We start from the raw sequence: 13,622 nt of genomic DNA, 5'->3' as shown, positions 1-13,622 counted from the left end.
TGAGTGTGGGAAGGGATTCACTCAGTTATCCCACCGACTGATACACCATCGAGGTCACACTGGGGAGAGACCGTTCACCTCTCTCAGTGTGAGGTAGGATTCACTCAGTTATCCCACCTACTGATACATCAGCGAGTTCACACTGGGGAGAGGCCGTTCACCTCTCTGAGTGTGGGAAGGGATTCACTCAGTTATCCCACCTGCTGATACACCAGCGAGGTCACACTGGGGAGAGACCGTTCACCTTTCTGAGTGTGGGAAAGGATTCACTCAGTTATCCCACCTGCTGATACACCAGCGAGGTCACACTGGGGAGAGACCGTTCACCTCTCTGAGTGTGGGAAGGGACTCACTCAGTTATCCCACCTGCTGATACACCAGTAAGTTCACACTGGGGAGAGACAGTTCACCTCTCTGTGTGTGGGAACGGATTCACTCAGTTATCCCACCTGCTGATACACCAGCGAGTTCACACTGGGGAGAGACTGTACACTTCTCTGAGTGTGGGAAGGGATTCACTCAGTTATCCCACCTGCTGATACACCAGCGAGGTCACAATGGGGAGAGGCCGTTCACCTCTCTGAGTGTGGGGAGGGATTCACTTAGTTATCCCACCTGCTGATACACCAGCGAGTTCACACTGGGGAGAGGCCGTTCACCTGCTCTGCGTGTGGGAAGGGATTCACTCAGTTATCCCACCTACTGATACACCAGTGAGTTCACACTGGGGAGAGACCGTTCACCTCTCTGAGTGTGGGAAGGGATTCACTCAGTTATCTCACCTGCTGATACACTAGCGAGGTCACTCTGGGGAGAGACCGTTCACCTCTCTGAGTGTGGGAAGGGATTCACGCAGTTACCCCACCTGCTGATACACCAGCGAGTTCACACTGGGGAGAGGCCGTTCACCTGCTCTGAGTGTGGGAAAGGGATTCACTCAGTTATCCCACCTGCTGATACACCAGCGAGGTCACACTGGGGAGAGGCCGTTCACCTCTCTGAGTGTGGGAAGGGATTCACTCAGTTATCCCACCGACTGATAAACCAGCGAGTTCACACTGGGGAGAGGCCGTTCACCTCTCTGAGTGTGGGAAGGGATTCACTCAGTTATCCCACCGACTGATACACCAGCGAGTCCACACTGGGGAGAGGCTGTTCACCTCTCTGAGTGTGGGGAGGGATTCACTTAGTTATCCCACCTGCTGATACACCAGCGAGTTCACACTGGGGAGAGGCCGTTCACCTGCTCTGAGTGTGGGAAGGGATTCACTCAGTTATCCCACCTACTGATACACCAGTGAGTTCACACTGGGGAGAGACCGTTCACCTCTCTGAGTGTGGGAAGGGATTCACTCAGTTATCTCACCTGCTGATACACTAGCGAGGTCACTCTGGGGAGAGACCGTTCACCTCTCTGAGTGTGGGAAGGGATTCACGCAGTTACCCCACCTGCTGATACACCAGTGAGTTCACACTGGGGAGAAACTGTTCACCTCTCTGAGTGTGGGAAGGGATTCACTCAGTTATCCCACCTGCTGATACACCAGTGAGTTCACAATGGGGAGAGACCGTTCACCTCTCTGAGTGTGGGAAGGGATTCACTCAGTTATCCAACCTGCTGATACACCAGTGAGTACACACTGGAGAGAGGCCGTTCACCTCTCTGAGTGTGGGAAGTGATTCACTCAGTTATTCCACCTGCTGATACACCAGCGAGGTCACATTGGGGAGAGGCCGTTCACCTCTCTGAGTGTGGGAAGGGATTCACTCAGTTATCCCACCAGCTCAAACACCACCCAGTTCACACTGCGGAGAGACCGTTCACCTCTCTGAGTGTGGGAAGGGATTCACTCAGTTATCCCACCGACTAATGCACCAGCGAGTTCACACTGGAGAGAGGCTGTTCACCTCTCTGAGTGTGGGAAGGGATTCACTCAGTTATCCCACCTGCTGATACACCAGTGAGTTCACACTGGGGAGGGACCGTTCATCTCTCTGAGTGTGGGAAGGGATTCACTCAGTTCTCTCACCTGCTGATACACCAGCGAGGTCACACTGGGGAGAGACCGTTCACCTCTCTGAGTGTGGGAAGGGATTCACGCAGTTACCCCACCTGCTGATACACCAGTGAGTTCACACTGGGGAGAGACTGTTCACCTCTCTGAGTGTGGGAAGGGATTCACTCAGTTATCCCACCTGCTGATACACCAGTGAGTTCACACTGGAGAGAGACCGTTCACCTCTCTGAGTGTGGGAAGGGATTCACTCAGTTATCCCACCTACTGATACACCAGCGAGTTCACACTGGGGAGAGACCGTTCACCTATCTGAGTGTGGGAAGGGATTCACTCAGTTATCCCACCTACTGATACACCAGTGAGTTCACACTGGGGAGAGACCGTTCACCTCTCTGAGTGTGGGAAGGGATTCACTCAGTTATCTCACCTGCTGATACACCAGCGAGGTCACACTGGGGAGAGACCTTTCACCTCTCTGAGTGTGGGAAGGGATTCACGCAGTTACCCCACCTGCTGATACACCAGTGAGTTCACACTGGGGAGAGGCCGTTCACCTCTCTGAGTGTTGGAAGGGATTCACTCAGTTATCCCACCTGCTGATACAGCAGTGAGTTCACACTGGGGAGAGACCGTTCACCTCTCTGAGTGTGGGAAGGGATTCACTCAGTTATCCCACCTGCTGAAACACCAGCGAGGTCACACTGGGGAGAGGCCGTTCACCTCTCTGAGTGTTGGAAGGGATTCACTCAGTTATCCCACCTGCTGATACACCAGTGAGTTAACACTGGGGAGAGGCCGTTCACCTCTCTGAGTGTGGGAAGCGATTCACTCAGTTATCCCACCTGCTGATACACCAGCGAGTTCGCACTGGGGAGAGACCATTCACCTCTCTGAGTGTGGGAAGGGATTCACTCAGTTATCCTTCCTGCTGATACACCAGTGAGTTCACACTGGGGAGAGACTGTTCACCTCTCTGAGTGTGGGAACGGATTTAATCAGTTATCCCACCTGCTGATACACCAGCGAGGTCACACTGGGGAGAGACCGTTCACCTCTCTGAGTGTGGGAAGAGATTCACTCAGTTATCCCACCTACTGATACACCAGCGAGTTCACACTGGAGAGAGACCGTTCACCTCTCTGAGTGTGGGAAGGGATTCACTCAGTTATCCCACCGACTGATACATCAGCGAGTTCACACTGGGGAGAGACTGTTCACCTCTCTGAGTGTGGGAAGGGATTCACTCAGTTATCCCACCGACTGATACACCATCGAGGTCACACTGGGGAGAGACCGTTCACCTCTCTCAGTGTGAGGTAGGATTCACTCAGTTATCCCACCTACTGATACATCAGCGAGTTCACACTGGGGAGAGGCCGTTCACCTCTCTGAGTGTGGGAAGGGATTCACTCAGTTATCCCACCTGCTGATACACCAGCGAGGTCACACTGGGGAGAGACCGTTCACCTTTCTGAGTGTGGGAAAGGATTCACTCAGTTATCCCACCTGCTGATACACCAGCGAGGTCACACTGGGGAGAGACCGTTCACCTCTCTGAGTGTGGGAAGGGACTCACTCATTTATCCCACCTGCTGATACACCAGTAAGTTCACACTGGGGAGAGACAGTTCACCTCTCTGTGTGTGGGAAGGGATTCACTCAGTTATCCCACCTGCTGATACACCAGCGAGTTCACACTGGGGAGAGACTGTACACTTCTCTGAGTGTGGGAAGGGATTCACTCAGTTATCCCACCTGCTGATACACCAGCGAGGTCACAATGGGGAGAGGCCGTTCACCTCTCTGAGTGTGGGGAGGGATTCACTTAGTTATCCCACCTGCTGATACACCAGCGAGTTCACACTGGGGAGAGGCCGTTCACCTGCTCTGAGTGTGGGAAGGGATTCACTCAGTTATCCCACCTACTGATACACCAGTGAGTTCACACTGGGGAGAGACCGTTCACCTCTCTGAGTGTGGGAAGGGATTCACTCAGTTATCTCACCTGCTGATACACTAGCGAGGTCACTCTGGGGAGAGACCGTTCACCTCTCTGAGTGTGGGAAGGGATTCACGCAGTTACCCCACCTGCTGATACACCAGTGAGTTCACACTGGAGAGAGACCGTTCACCTCTCTGAGTGTGGGAAGGGATTCACTCAGTTATCCCACCTACTGATACACCAGCGAGTTCACACTGGGGAGAGACCGTTCACCTATCTGAGTGTGGGAAGGGATTCACTCAGTTATCCCACCTACTGATACACCAGTGAGTTCACACTGGAGAGAGACTGTTCACCTCTCTGAGTGTGGGAAGGGATTCACTCAGTTATCCCACCTGCTGATACACCAGCGAGTTCACACTGGGGAGAGACCGTTCACCTCTCTGAGTGTGGGAAAGGATTCACTCAGTTATCCCACCTGCTGATACACCAGCGAGTTCACACTGGGGAGAGACCGTTCACTTCTCTGAGTGTGGGAAGGGATTCACTCAGTTATCCCACCTGCTGATACACCAGCGAGGTCAAACTGGGGAGAGGCCGTTCACCTCTCTGAGTGTGGGAAGGGATTCTCGCAGTTACCCCACCTGCTGATACACCAGCGAGTTCACACTGGGGAGAGGCCGTTCACCTCTCTGAGTGTGGGAAGGGATTCACTCAGTTATCCCACCTGCTGAAACACCAGCGAGGTCACACTGGGGAGAGGCCGTTCACCTCTCTGAGTGTTGGAAGGGATTCACTCAGTTATCCCACCTGCTGATACACCAGTGAGTTAACACTGGGGAGAGGCCGTTCACCTCTCTGAGTGTGGGAAGCGATTCACTCAGTTATCCCACCTGCTGATACACCAGCGAGTTCGCACTGGGGAGAGACCATTCACCTCTCTGAGTGTGGGAAGGGATTCACTCAGTTATCCTTCCTGCTGATACACCAGTGAGTTCACACTGGGGAGAGACTGTTCACCTCTCTGAGTGTGGGAACGGATTTAATCAGTTATCCCACCTGCTGATACACCAGCGAGGTCACACTGGGGAGAGACCGTTCACCTCTCTGAGTGTGGGAAGAGATTCACTCAGTTATCCCACCTACTGATACACCAGCGAGTTCACACTGGAGAGAGACCGTTCACCTCTCTGAGTGTGGGAAGGGATTCACTCAGTTATCCCACCGACTGATACATCAGCGAGTTCACACTGGGGAGAGACTGTTCACCTCTCTGAGTGTGGGAAGGGATTCACTCAGTTATCCCACCGACTGATACACCATCGAGGTCACACTGGGGAGAGACCGTTCACCTCTCTCAGTGTGAGGTAGGATTCACTCAGTTATCCCACCTACTGATACATCAGCGAGTTCACACTGGGGAGAGGCCGTTCACCTCTCTGAGTGTGGGAAGGGATTCACTCAGTTATCCCACCTGCTGATACACCAGCGAGGTCACACTGGGGAGAGACCGTTCACCTTTCTGAGTGTGGGAAAGGATTCACTCAGTTATCCCACCTGCTGATACACCAGCGAGGTCACACTGGGGAGAGACCGTTCACCTCTCTGAGTGTGGGAAGGGACTCACTCAGTTATCCCACCTGCTGATACACCAGTAAGTTCACACTGGGGAGAGACAGTTCACCTCTCTGTGTGTGGGAAGGGATTCACTCAGTTATCCCACCTGCTGATACACCAGCGAGTTCACACTGGGGAGAGACTGTACACTTCTCTGAGTGTGGGAAGGGATTCACTCAGTTATCCCACCTGCTGATACACCAGCGAGGTCACAATGGGGAGAGGCCGTTCACCTCTCTGAGTGTGGGGAGGGATTCACTTAGTTATCCCACCTGCTGATACACCAGCGAGTTCACACTGGGGAGAGGCCGTTCACCTGCTCTGAGTGTGGGAAGGGATTCACTCAGTTATCCCACCTACTGATACACCAGTGAGTTCACACTGGGGAGAGACCGTTCACCTCTCTGAGTGTGGGAAGGGATTCACTCAGTTATCTCACCTGCTGATACACTAGCGAGGTCACTCTGGGGAGAGACCGTTCACCTCTCTGAGTGTGGGAAGGGATTCACGCAGTTACCCCACCTGCTGATACACCAGTGAGTTCACACTGGAGAGAGACCGTTCACCTCTCTGAGTGTGGGAAGGGATTCACTCAGTTATCCCACCTACTGATACACCAGCGAGTTCACACTGGGGAGAGACCGTTCACCTATCTGAGTGTGGGAAGGGATTCACTCAGTTATCCCACCTACTGATACACCAGTGAGTTCACACTGGAGAGAGACTGTTCACCTCTCTGAGTGTGGGAAGGGATTCACTCAGTTATCCCACCTGCTGATACACCAGCGAGTTCACACTGGGGAGAGACCGTTCACCTCTCTGAGTGTGGGAAAGGATTCACTCAGTTATCCCACCTGCTGATACACCAGCGAGGTCACACTGGGGAGAGACCGTTCACCTCTCTGAGTGTGGGAAGGGATTCACTCAGTTATCTCACCTGCTGATACACCAGCGAGGTCACACTGGGGAGAGACCTTTCACCTCTCTGAGTGTGGGAAGGGATTCACGCAGTTACCCCACCTGCTGATACACCAGTGAGTTCACACTGGGGAGAGGCCGTTCACCTCTCTGAGTGTTGGAAGGGATTCACTCAGTTATCCCACCTGCTGATACAGCAGTGAGTTCACACTGGGGAGAGACCGTTCACCTCTCTGAGTGTGGGAAGGGATTCACTCAGTTATCCCACCTGCTGATACACCAGCGAGGTCACACTGGGGAGAGGCCGTTCACCTCTCTGAGTGTTGGAAGGGATTCACTCAGTTATCCCACCTGCTGATACACCAGTGAGTTAACACTGGGGAGAGGCCGTTCACCTCTCTGAGTGTGGGAACGATTCACTCAGTTATCCCACCTGCTGATACACCAGCGAGTTCGCACTGGGGAGAGACCATTCACCTCTCTGAGTGTGGGAAGGGATTCACTCAGTTATCCCACCTACTGATACACCAGCGAGTTCACACTGGAGAGAGACCGTTCACCTCTCTGAGTGTGGGAAGGGATTCACTCAGTTATCCCACCGACTGATACATCAGCGAGTTCACACTGGGGAGAGACTGTTCACCTCTCTGAGTGTGGGAAGGGATTCACTCAGTTATCCCACCGACTGATACACCATCGAGGTCACACTGGGGAGAGACCGTTCACCTCTCTCAGTGTGAGGTAGGATTCACTCAGTTATCCCACCTACTGATACATCAGCGAGTTCACACTGGGGAGAGGCCGTTCACCTCTCTGAGTGTGGGAAGGGATTCACTCAGTTATCCCACCTGCTGATACACCAGCGAGGTCACACTGGGGAGAGACCGTTCACCTTTCTGAGTGTGGGAAAGGATTCACTCAGTTATCCCACCTGCTGATACACCAGCGAGGTCACACTGGGGAGAGTCCGTTCACCTCTCTGAGTGTGGGAAGGGACTCACTCAGTTATCCCACCTGCTGATACACCAGTAAGTTCACACTGGGGAGAGACAGTTCACCTCTCTGTGTGTGGGAAGGGATTCACTCAGTTATCCCACCTGCTGATACACCAGCGAGTTCACACTGGGGAGAGACTGTACACTTCTCTGAGTGTGGGAAGGGATTCACTCAGTTATCCCACCTGCTGATACACCAGCGAGGTCACACTGGGGAGAGGCCGTTCACCTCTCTGTGTGTGGGAAGGGATTCACGCAGTTACCCCACCTGCTGATACACCAGCGAGTTCACACTGGGGAGAGGCCGTTCACCTCTCTGAGTGTGGGAAGGGACTCAATCAGTTATCCCACCTGGTGATACACCAGCGAGTTCACACTGGGGAGAGACCGTTCACCTCTCTGAGTGTGGGAAGGGATTCACTCAGTTATCCCACGTGCTGATACAAAAGCGAGTTCACACTCGGGAGAGACCGTTCACCTCTTTGAGTGTGGGAAGGGATTCACTCAGTTATCCCACCTGCTGATACACCAGCGAGGTCACACTGGGGAGAGACCGTTCACTTCTCTGAGTGTGGGAAGGGATTCACTCAGTTATCCCACCTGCGGATACACCAGCGAGTTCACACTGGGGAGAGGCCGTTTACCTCTCTGAGTGTGGGAAGAGATTCACTCAGTTATCCCACCTGCTGATACACCAGCGAGTTCACACTGGGGAGAGGCCGTTCACCTCTCTGAGTGTGGGAAGGGACTCACTCAGTTATCCCACCTGCTGATACACCAGCGAGTTCACACTGGGGAGAGACCGTTCACCTCTCTGAGTGTGGGAAGGGATTCATTCAGTTATCCCACCTGCTGATACACCAGCGAGTTCACACTGGGGAGAGACCGTTCACCTCTCTGAGTGTGGGAAGGGATTCACTCAGTTATCCCACCTGCTGATACACCAGCGAGTTCACACTGGGTAGAGGCCGTTCACCTCTCTGAGTGTTGGAAGGGATTCACTCAGTTATCCCACCTGCTGATACACCAGCGAGTTCACACTGGGGAGAGACCGTTCACTTCTCTGAGTGTGGGAAGGGATTCACTCAGTTATCCAACCTGCGGATACACCAGCGAGTTCACACTGGGGAGAGGACGTTCACCTCTCTGAGTGTGGGAAGAGATTCAATCAGTTATCCCACCTGCTGATACACCAGCGAGTTCACACCAGGGAGAGACCGTTCACCTCTCTGAGTGTTGGAAGGGATTCACTCAGTTATCCCACCTGCTGATAAACCAGCGAGTTCACACTGGGGAGAGACCGTTCACCTCTCTGAGTGTGGGAAGGGATTCACTCAGTTATCCCACCTGCTGATACACCAGCGAGTTCACACTGGGGAGAGACCGTTCACCTCTCTGAGTGTGGGAAGGGATTCACTCAGTTATCCCACCTGCTGACACACCAGCGAGTTCACACTGGGGAGAGTCTGTTCACCTCTCTGAGTGTGGGAAGGGATTCACTCAGTTATCCCACCTGCTGATACACCAGCGAGTTCACACTGGGGAGAGGCCGTTCACCTCTCTGAGTGTGGGAAGGGATTCACTCAGTTATCCCACCTGCTGATACACCAGCGAGGTCACACTGGGGAGAGGCCGTTCACCTCTCTGAGTGTGGGAAGGGATTCACTCAGTTATCCCACCGACTGATAAACCAGCGAGTTCACACTGGGGAGAGGCCGTTCACCTCTCTGAGTGTGGGAAGGGATTCACTCATTTATCCCACCGACTGATACACCAGCGAGTTCACACTGGGGAGAGGCTGTTCACCTCTCTGAGTGTGGGGGGGGATTCACTTAGTTATCCCACCTGCTGATACACCAGCGAGTTCACAGTGGGGAGAGGCCGTTCACCTGCTCTGAGTGTGGGAAGGGATTCACTCAGTTATCCCACCTACTGATACACCAGTGAGTTCACACTGGGGAGAGACCGTTCACCTCTCTGAGTGTGGGAAGGGATTCACTCAGTTATCTCACCTGCTGATACACCAGCGAGGTCACTCTGGGGAGAGACCGTTCACCTCTCTGAGTATGGGAAGGGATTCACGCAGTTACCCCACCTGCTGATACACCAGTGAGTTCACACTGGGGAGAAACTTGTCACCTCTCTGAGTGTGGGAAGGGATTCAATCAGTTATCCCACCTGCTGATACACCAGTGAGTTCACAATGGGGAGAGACCGTTCACCTCTCTGAGTGTGGGAAGGGATTCACTCAGTTATCACACCTACTGATACACCAGCGAGTTCACACTGGGGAGAGACCGTTCACCTCTCTGTGTGTGGGAAGGGATTCACTCAGTTATCCCACCGACTGATACACCAGCGAGTTCACACTGGGGAGAGACCGTTCACCTCTCTGTGTGTGGGAAGGGATTCACTCAGTTATCCCACCTGCTGATACACCAGCGATTTCACACTGGGGAGAGACCGTTCACCTCTCTGTGTGTTGGAAGGGATTCACTCAGTTATCCCACCTGCTGTTACACCAGTGAGTTCACACTGGGGAGAGGCCGTTCACCTCTCTGAGTGTGGGAAGGGATTCACTCACTTATCCCACCTACTGATACACCAGTGAGTTCACACTGGGGAGAGACAGTTCACCTCTCTGAGTGTGGGAAGGGATTCACTCAGTTATCCCACCTGCTGATACAGCAGCGAGTTCACACTGAGGAGTCACCGTTCACCTCTCTGAGTGTGGGAAGGGATTCACTCAGTTATCCCACCTGCTGATACACCAGCGAGTTCACACTGGGGAGAGGCCGTTCACCTCTCTGAGTGTGGGAAGGGATTCACGCAGTTACCCCACCTGCTGATACACCAGCGAGTTCACGCTGGGGAGAGGCCGTTCACCCCTCTGAGTGTGGGAAGGGACTCACTCAGTTGTCCCACCTGGTGATACACCAGCGAGTTCACACTGGGGAGAGACCGTTCACCTCTCTGAGTGTGGGAAGGGATTCACTCAGTTATCCCACCTGCTGATACAACAGCGAGTTCACACTCGGGAGAGATCGTTCACCTCTCTGAGTGTGGTAAGGGATTCACTCAGTTATCCCACCTGCTGATACACCAGCGAGTTCACACTGGGTAGAGACCGTTCAGCTCTCTGAGTGTGGGAAGGGATTCACTCAGTTATCCCACCTGCTGATACACCAGCGAGGTCACACTGGGGAGAGACCGTTCACTTCTCTGAGTGTGGGAAGGGATTCACTCAGTTATCCCACTTGCGGATACACCAGCGAGTTCACACTGGGGAGAGGCCGTTCACCTCTCTGAGTGTGGGAAGAGATTCACTCAGTTATCCCACCTGCTGATACACCAGCGAGTTCACACTGGGGAGAGACTGTTCACCTCTCTGAGTGTGGGAAGGGATTCACTCAGTTATCCCACCTGCGGATACACCAGCGAGTTCACACTGGGGAGAGACCGTTCACCTCTCTGAGTGTGGGAAGAGATTCACTCAGTTATCCCACCTGCTGATACACCAGCGAGTTCACACTGGGGAGAGGCCGTTCACCTCTCTGAGTGTGGGAAGGGACTCACTCAGTTATCCCACCTGCTGATAGACCAGCGAGTTCACACTGGGGAGAGACCGTTCACCTCTCTGAGTGTGGGAAGGGATTCACTCAGTTATCCCACCTGCCGATACACCAGCGAGTTCACACTGGGGAGAGACCGTTCACCTCACTGAGTGTGGGAAGGGATTCTGTCAGTTATCCCACCTGCTGATACACCAGCGAGGTCACACTGGGGAGAGACCGTTCACTTCTCTGAGTGTGGGAAGGGATTCACTCAGTTATCCCACCTGCGGATACACCAGCGAGTTCACACTGGGGAGAGGCCGTTCACCTCTCTGAGTGTGGGAAGGGATTCACTCAGTTACCCCACCTGCTGATACACCAGCGAGGTCACACTGGGGAGAGGCCGTTCACCTCTCTGAGTGTGGGAACGGATTCACTCAGTTATCCCACCGACTGATACACCAGCGAGTTCACACTGGGGAGAGGTTGTTCACCTCTCTGAGTGTGGGGAGGGATTCACTTAGTTATCCCACCTGCTGATACACCAGCGACTTCACACTGGGGATAGGCCGTTCACCTGCTCTGAGTGTGGGAAGGGATTCACTCAGTTATCCCACCTACTGGTACACCAGCGAGTTCACATTGGGGAGAGACCGTTCACCTCTCTGAGTGTGGGAAGGGATTCACTGAGTTATCCCACCGACTGATACACCAGCGAGTTCACACTGGGGAGAGGCCGTTCACCTCTCTGAGTGTGGGAAGGTATTCACTCAGTTATCCCACCTGCTGATACGCCAGCGAGTTCACACTGGGGAGAGACCGTTCACCTCTCTGAGTGTGGGAAGGGATTCACTCAGTTATCCCACCTGCTGATACACCACCGAGTTCACACTGGGGAGAGACCGTTCACCTCTCTGTGTGTGGGAAGGGATTCACTCAGTTATCCCACCTGCTGATACACCAGCGAGGTCACACTGGGGAGAGACCGTTCAGCTCTCTGAGTGTGGGAAGGGATTCACTCAGTTATCCCACCTGCTGATACACCAGCGAGTTCAGACTGGGGAGAGGCCGTTCACCTCTCTGAGTGTGGGAAGGGATTCACTCAGTTATCCCACCTGCTGATACGCCAGCGAGTTCACACTGGGGAGAGGCCGTTCACCTCTCTGAGTGTGGGAAGGGTCTCACTCAGTTATCCCACCGGCTGATACACCAGCGAGTTCACACTGGGGAGAGACTGTTTACCTCTCTGAGTGTGGGAAGAGATTCACTCAGTTATCCCACCTGCTGATACACCAGTGAGTACACACTGGGGAGAGGCCGTTCACATCTCTGACTGTGGGAAGTGATTCACTCAGTTATCCCACCTGCTGATAAACCAGCGAGTTCACATTCGGGAGAGATGTTCATCTCTCTGAGTGTGGGAAGGGATTCACTCAGTTATCCCACCTGCGGATACACCAGCGAGGTCACACTGGGGAGAGACCGTTCACCTCTCTGAGTGTGGGAAGGGATTCAATCAGTTATCCCACCTGCTGATACACCACCGTGTTCACACTGGGGAGGGACCGTTCACCTCTCTGAGTGTGGGAACGGATTCACTCAGTTATCCCACCGACTGATACACCAGCGAGTTCACACTGGGGAGAGGCTGTTCACCTCTCTGAGTGTGGGGAGGGATTCACTTAGTTATCCCACCTGCTGATACACCAGCGACTTCACACTGGGGATATGCCGTTCACCTGCTCTGAGTGTGGGAATGGATTCACTCAGTTATCCCACCTACTGGTACACCAGCGAGTTCATATTGGGGAGAGACCGTTCACCTCTCTGAGTGTGGGAAGGGATTCACTCAGTTATCCCACCTGCTGATACACCAGCGAGGTCACACTGGGGAGAGACCGTTCAGCTCTCTGAGTGTGGGAAGGGATTCACTCAGTTATCCCACCTGCTGATACACCAGCGAGTTCACACTGGGGAGAGGCCGTTCACCTCTCTGAGTGTGGGAAGGGATTCACTCAGTTATCCCACCTGCTGATACGCCAGCGAGTTCACACTGGGGAGAGGCCGTTCACCTCTCTGAGTGTGGGAAGGGTCTCACTCAGTTATCCCACCTGCTGATACACCAGCGAGTTCACACTGGGGAGAGACTGTTTACCTCTCTGAGTGTGGGAAGAGATTCACTCAGTTATCCCACCTGCTGATACACCAGTGAGTACACACTGGGGAGAGGCCGTTCACCTCTCTGAGTGTGGGAAGTGATTCACTCAGTTATCCCACCTGCTGATACACCAGCGAGTTCACATTCGGGAGAGATGTTCATCTCTCTGAGTGTGGGAAGGGATTCACTCTGTTATCCCACCTGCGGATACACCAGCGAGGTCACACTGGGGAGAGACCGTTCACCTCTCTGAGTGTGGGAAGGGATTCAATCAGTTATCCCACCTGCTGATACACCACCGTGTTCACACTGGGGAGGGACCGTTCACCTCTCTGAGTGTGGGAACGGATTCACTCAGTTATCCCACCGACTGATACACCAGCGAGTTCACACTGGGGAGAGGCTGTTCACCTCTCTGAG

Source organism: Pristiophorus japonicus, unplaced genomic scaffold (assembly GCF_044704955.1).
Source record: "Pristiophorus japonicus isolate sPriJap1 unplaced genomic scaffold, sPriJap1.hap1 HAP1_SCAFFOLD_244, whole genome shotgun sequence".
In the NCBI taxonomy this organism is placed as follows: Eukaryota; Metazoa; Chordata; class Chondrichthyes; family Pristiophoridae; genus Pristiophorus; species Pristiophorus japonicus.
The sequence above is the reverse complement of the archived record's forward strand: the minus strand, read 5'-3'. Positions refer to the sequence as shown.